General features: G+C 42.3%; 1 pseudogene; it reads left to right on the top strand.

Moving 5' to 3' along the window:
• The first annotated feature begins 2,587 nt into the window (after window positions 1–2,587).
• Window positions 2,588–3,223, top strand: LOC150038452 (uncharacterized; annotated as a pseudogene).
• Window positions 3,224–6,000: the final 2,777 nt, after the last annotated feature.

Raw genomic sequence — 6,000 nt, 5'->3', positions numbered from 1 at the left:
GTTGAGAGAAGGTTAAAAGAATGCGTTAACTAAAGCGAGACGTACTTCCAGAGATGGAAGAAACCTTGCGTTTATTATGTTCATCCTTCTTTCACCACAGAGATGTGGAAACGCGGCCGATCATCGAGAGGTGTACGCCAAAGGAAAGCGGAACCGTAGTTAAATCTTTAATGCAATTAAGGAACTTGCGATGTTTATAACAATTACCCTTTCTATTTCTGTTTCATAGACAAAGACTTTCCACCGCATAACACGAACCTTTGTATAATCTTCATAGTCAGTCTCAATCTCATTATCATGTATCAGTATCCTGTATCTTGTATCATAATAGCTTAGGTTTACTTTTATCGCATTTTATTTTATTATCGCAACTTTACTTTACCGCATAATTTTACTTTATCGCAATTTTAAATATATGTACACACACAACTTCTATTCATTAAAAAACTCCCGATCGCATATATCACGAACGTAACGAATTAACTAAGAAATCCCTGTGTTCGACCTCGGATCATTCCGAGAAACTTGCGATGGAATTATACTTGGTTTCAATGCAAGGAAACTTGTGACAACGCATAGCATACTACAAGCATTTCGTTAATAACGCGAACCTCTAGAAGTAGTATCGCATCGCAACGCATCATCGTAATATTCATTTACAAGTTTATGGTGCCATTGCTGGGGATTGGTTAATGATTAGTGTTGAGTATGTTTGTGGTATTTTGTAGGACAGATCTCTTTGTACTGGCTGTTCATCGTGGAGAGTAGTCTGAATGCTTGTGAGTACTAGAGTAAGGGCACATCAGGGCCGAATTAAGCGGTGAAGAAGTATGGCTAATAATAACAATGAGGCACCCGCAGAGAATCAAGGGGAAAATTGGCCAGCACAAGGCTCCATATTTCTTGTGGCTGATTGCAATGCCCCTATGAGGAATTATGCAGCACCAGATTTTTATAACTTCTCGCCAGGAATTTCAAGACCCATGGTTGAGGAAGGTGTAAGCCTTGAAATATGACCAATTATGTTGCAGATGATTCAAAATGTGGGGCAGTTCGGAGGATTACAAGGAGAAGACCTATATGCTCATTTGACAAGTTTTGTAGACATGTGCAGCGCATTCTCCATGCCTGGTGTGACTCAAGAAGGACTTATGTTATATCTTTTCCTGTATACACTGTGGGATGAAGAAAAGAGGTTGGCTCAGTCGTTAGAGCCGGATGAGATTAACGCATGGGAACAGTTGGTTGAAAGGTTCATGAATTGATTCTTCCCTCTAGCCGTCAACACAAAAAGACAGAGGGATATGTTGAATTTTGAGCAAAATGGTTATGAAACTTTGAGCACTGCCTGGGTGCATTTCAAACAGTTAGTGAAGAGTTGTTCACATATCGGGATTCCCGATAGCATTCTGATGGAGACTTTTTACAATGGCTTGGATCAATCAACGCAAGCAGTTGTCGATGCCTCTGCAGCAGAAGGATTAATGGACAGATCATATACGGAAGCCAAGAGCATATTAGATCACATCTCGCGACATTCTGATGAGTGGATTGATACCGGGTTTGAGGAAAGTGGTCTAAAGCAAGAAAGAGTAAAAAGTGTCGATGTGTCAACTGATACAATGAGCACATTGGTAGATTAGATGACCACGATGACCTCGCTTCTTCAGACGATGGCTAATCAATAGAGAAATATCTCTCAGGGTTCAGCACAAGTTAATGCGTTGACACACGTGGCCGCAATGAATTGCGTTCAATGTAAAGAGGGACATCCAGTAGAAGTCTGCCCGTGGAATCAACAACTCTTATATTCTGTCTACAATGAATTGTTTGGCAATGTCTACAACCTTGGTTGGTGGGATCACCCAACTTTAAGTTGGGATGGGAATTACAACCAGAAGAGCCATAGTTTCCATCAGAATAGTTATTAAGGGGATCGAGGCAACCTTCCAGTCCGAAAGGTAACTCTAAAAGTGTACCACCCTATGACCAACTGTTCTTATATGATACCTCTTGCAGTACCTTGTCTCTGGAGACTTCATTAAAGCATTATATCGAAAAGAGCGAGTTAATTAAACAATCACAAGCTGCCTCCCTTAGAGGTTTGGAAGAGCAGATTGAACAACTTGCGATTGAGTTGAAAAATAAAGTTCCTGGTACGCTGTCTAACAGTTCAGGAGCATCAGGGCGACAAGGTAAAGAGCAATGTCACGCAGTGACATTGAGGAGTGGTAAAACAACAGCCCCTATGCCACCAGTACCAGATTCAACAACAAGACCAGTAGATCTAAATGTCGATGATAACCAATCAACCAGTAGTGGAAAAATTACCAGTCTAGAAGTAAGTATACCTACAAAAGATTAAGCTCCTCAAGACTTGAATTCTAAATTAACGCAACCTCCAGCTAATGAAACACAACAAGAACAGGACCTCAACGAATAGCCAACTAAACAATAAGTAATGCGGGACCCTCCACCATTCCCGTCCAGGCTAAAGAAGAAAGATGATAGCAAGCAATTTCAGAGGTCCATGGACGTTCTCCGATAACTAAACATCAATATTCCCTTGATAGAAGCTCTGGAACAGATGCCGAGCTATGTAAAATTTCTCAAGGATATCTTGGCTAACAAAAGAAAGACTGGGGAAAATGAAACAGTTGCGCTAACATATGAATGCAGTGCACTGTTTCAAAACAATATCCCCACCAAAATGAAGAATCCTGGGAGTTTTACATTGCCCTGCTCAATAGGAGAGAAGAAGGTTGGGAACGCGTTGTGCGATTTAGGGGCGAGCATAAATCTAATGCCCTTATCGATCTTTAAGAAGTTGGATATCGGTAATGCAAGACCAACTACGATTACACTACAGTTGGCCGATAGATCGATAACGCATCCTCAGGGCAAAATAGAGGATGTACTCATGTAAGTGGATAAGTTTATCTTCCCGGTGGACTTTATCATATTGGATTACGAAGCTGACAGAGTAGTGCCTATCATCTTGGGTTGCCCATTTCTCGCAACAGGGCGAGTGCTGATCGATGTGCAAAAAGGAGAACTCACCATCAGGGCTGACGATCAAGAAGTGAAGTTCAACATTTTCAAGGCGTTGAAGTACCCAAGTGATATGGAGAATTGCCAATATATTGAGGAACTGCGGGAAGAATCTGGGCACGAGCCGTTAGAAGAGTTAGAGGAAGAAGATTTCGGAATCGGCGCAATATAGGAGGAGGATTGCGGACCAATTCATGTTGAATCAAATTTTGAACCACTCAAGTTATCTAAACGAACTTCACAATGCACTAAGCCATCATTGGAAGAACCACCCGTGCTAGAGTTGAAGCCGTTGCCTGTGCACCTCAAGTATGCTTACTTAGAAGGTAACAACACGTTACCAGTTATCATTTCTGCCTCGTTGAGTAAGGAGAAGGAAGATGCACTCATCCAAATCCTAAGAAATAACGCAAAGGCTTTAGGATGGACCTTGGCAGACATTCGAGGAATTAGTCCCTCGTATTGCATGCACAAGATTCTTTTGGAAGAAGGAAAAACGGGATCAATAGAGAGGCAATGTCGCTTGAATCCTGCCATGAGAGAGGTTATAAAGAAGGAAATCATGAAGTGGCTAGACGCAGGTGTCATCTACCTGATATCTGATAGCAGCTAGGTAAGCCCAATGCAGTGAGTTCCGAAGAAAGAGGGATGACAGTCGTCACTAATGACAAGAATGAATTGATTCCCACAAGAACGACCACGAGGTGGAAAATCTGTATGGATTATCGTAAGTTAAATTTTGCCATTAAAAAGGACCATTTCCCACTCTCGTTTATTGATCAGATGTTAGATAGACTTGCTGGGAATGAATTCTTCTGTTTTCTTGACGACTATTCAGGGTACAACCAAATTGCAATTGTGCTGGAGGATCAAGATAAGACAACCTTCACATGCCCATTTGGTATGTTTGCATTTCGACGCATGCCATTTGAACTTTGCAATGCGCCAGGCACTTTCCAACGATTTATGATGGCGATCTTTTCAGATTACTTAGAGGAGTCAGTCGAGGTATTCATGGATTATTTTTCAGTTTTCGGCAATAATTATGACTCATGTTTAGCTAACCTTGAGAAAGTCTTGAAGATAAGTGTAGCAACGAATCTTGTTCTGAACTGGGAAAAATGCCACTTTATGCTTGAAGAGGGGATTGTACTGGGTCATAAAATCTTGAAGGCAGAACTGGAAGTTGATCAGGCGAAAATTGACGCAATTTCAAAGCTACCCCCACCAGTGAACATGAAAACACTTAGGAGCTTTCTGGGACACGTTGGGTTCTATCGAAGATTTATTCACAACTTCTCCCAGATTGCAAGGCCCCTAAGTGTGCTCCTTGAAGCTGACCGCGAATATAATTTTGATGATACGTGCACTGAAGCATTCAGCACATTGAAAGTTGCGCTCATCACCACACCCATTTTGATTGCGTCGGATTGGACGCAACCATTTGCGTTGCTGTGTAATGTTAGCGATATGCTGTGGGCGCAGTTTTAAGTCTGTGAAAGGACAAGGTATTGTATCCTATCTACTATGCGAGTAAAACGTTGAATGACGCACAGGAGAATTATACAACCACGGAGAAGGAAATGCTCGCAGTGGTATTTGCACTGGAGAAATTCCGACAGTACTTGATCGGAACAAACGTTATGGTGTATACTGACCACTCTGCAATCAAATATCTGATGACAAAGAAGGATGTGAAACCAAGGCTTATACGGTGGGTGCTTGTCCTGCAAGAGTTTGACCTAGAAATCAAAGACCGGAAGGGCACCAAGAACCAAGTCGCCGATCATCTGTCAAGATTGGAAAATTGCAAGGTTCAAAGGAAAGATAAAGATATTGAAGAACAATGCCCTGATGAGCTATTGATGCCAGTAGGCATTAATGTTCCATGGTATGCGGAAATTATGAACTTCATAGTTTGCGACCGGTGGATTATACTTACCAGCAGAAGAAGAAACTAAGACATGACGTCAAATTTTATTTTTGGGACGACCCATTCCTATATCGACTTGGACCTGATCACATTTTACGTCGATACGTTCCTGAGCACGAAGTTAAGCAAATTCTAGAGCTGTGTCATGAGTCCCCTTACGGAGGACATTTTGGGGGGCCGCGGACTGCTGCAAAGGTCCTACAGTGTGACTATTTCTGGCTAACACTTTTTAAGGATGCCCATGCCCACGTTGTGTAGTGCGACAGATGCCAGAGAACAGGGAATATGTCTAAAAGAAATGAAATGAAATGAAATGCCTTTGACATCAATCTTAGAGGTTGAATTATTTGATGTTTGGGGAATTGACTTCATGGGCCCATTTTCACCATCAGAGGGTCATCACTATATCCTGGTTGCTGTTGATTACGTATCAAAATGGGTTGAGGCCATCGCATGTGCCAAGAATGATGCGGCCACAGTGGCGAAGTTTCTCAAGAAGAATATTTTTGCTTGATATGGGACGCCATGGGCCTTAATCAGCGATGTGGGCTCTCACTTCATCAACTACATAATCACCAACCTGTTGACTAAATTTAACGTCAGCCATAGGGTTGCAACTGCTTATCACCCACAGACTAATGGGCAGGCGGAGATTTCTAACCGAGAGATCTTAGAGAAGGTAGTCAATACCTCCAGGAAGGATTGGTCACCCAAGCTTGATGAAGCACTGTAGGCATACAGGACAGCCTATAAAACACCAATTGGCATGTCCTCGTATGCCCTGGTCTTTGGAAAAGCTTGTCATCTGCCGCTCGAGTTAGAACATAAGGCAATGTGGGCATGCAAGAAGCTGAAGTTTGATTTAGTAAGTGCGGGGAAAGTCTGGAAGCTGCAACTGAACCAACTGGTTGAATGGCGAAGGGACGCCTATGAAAATCCAAGATCTATAAGAAGAAAACCAAGAAGTGGCATGACGACCGCATAAATGACCAGACATTCGTCGAAGGTCAACAGGT

Source organism: Benincasa hispida, chromosome 1 (assembly GCF_027475165.1).
Source record: "Benincasa hispida cultivar pf3 chromosome 1, pf3_genome.v1.1, whole genome shotgun sequence".
NCBI classification, from domain to species: Eukaryota; Viridiplantae; Streptophyta; class Magnoliopsida; order Cucurbitales; family Cucurbitaceae; genus Benincasa; species Benincasa hispida.
Note: the sequence above shows the minus strand (reverse complement) of the source record. Positions and strands in the feature narration are given on the sequence as shown.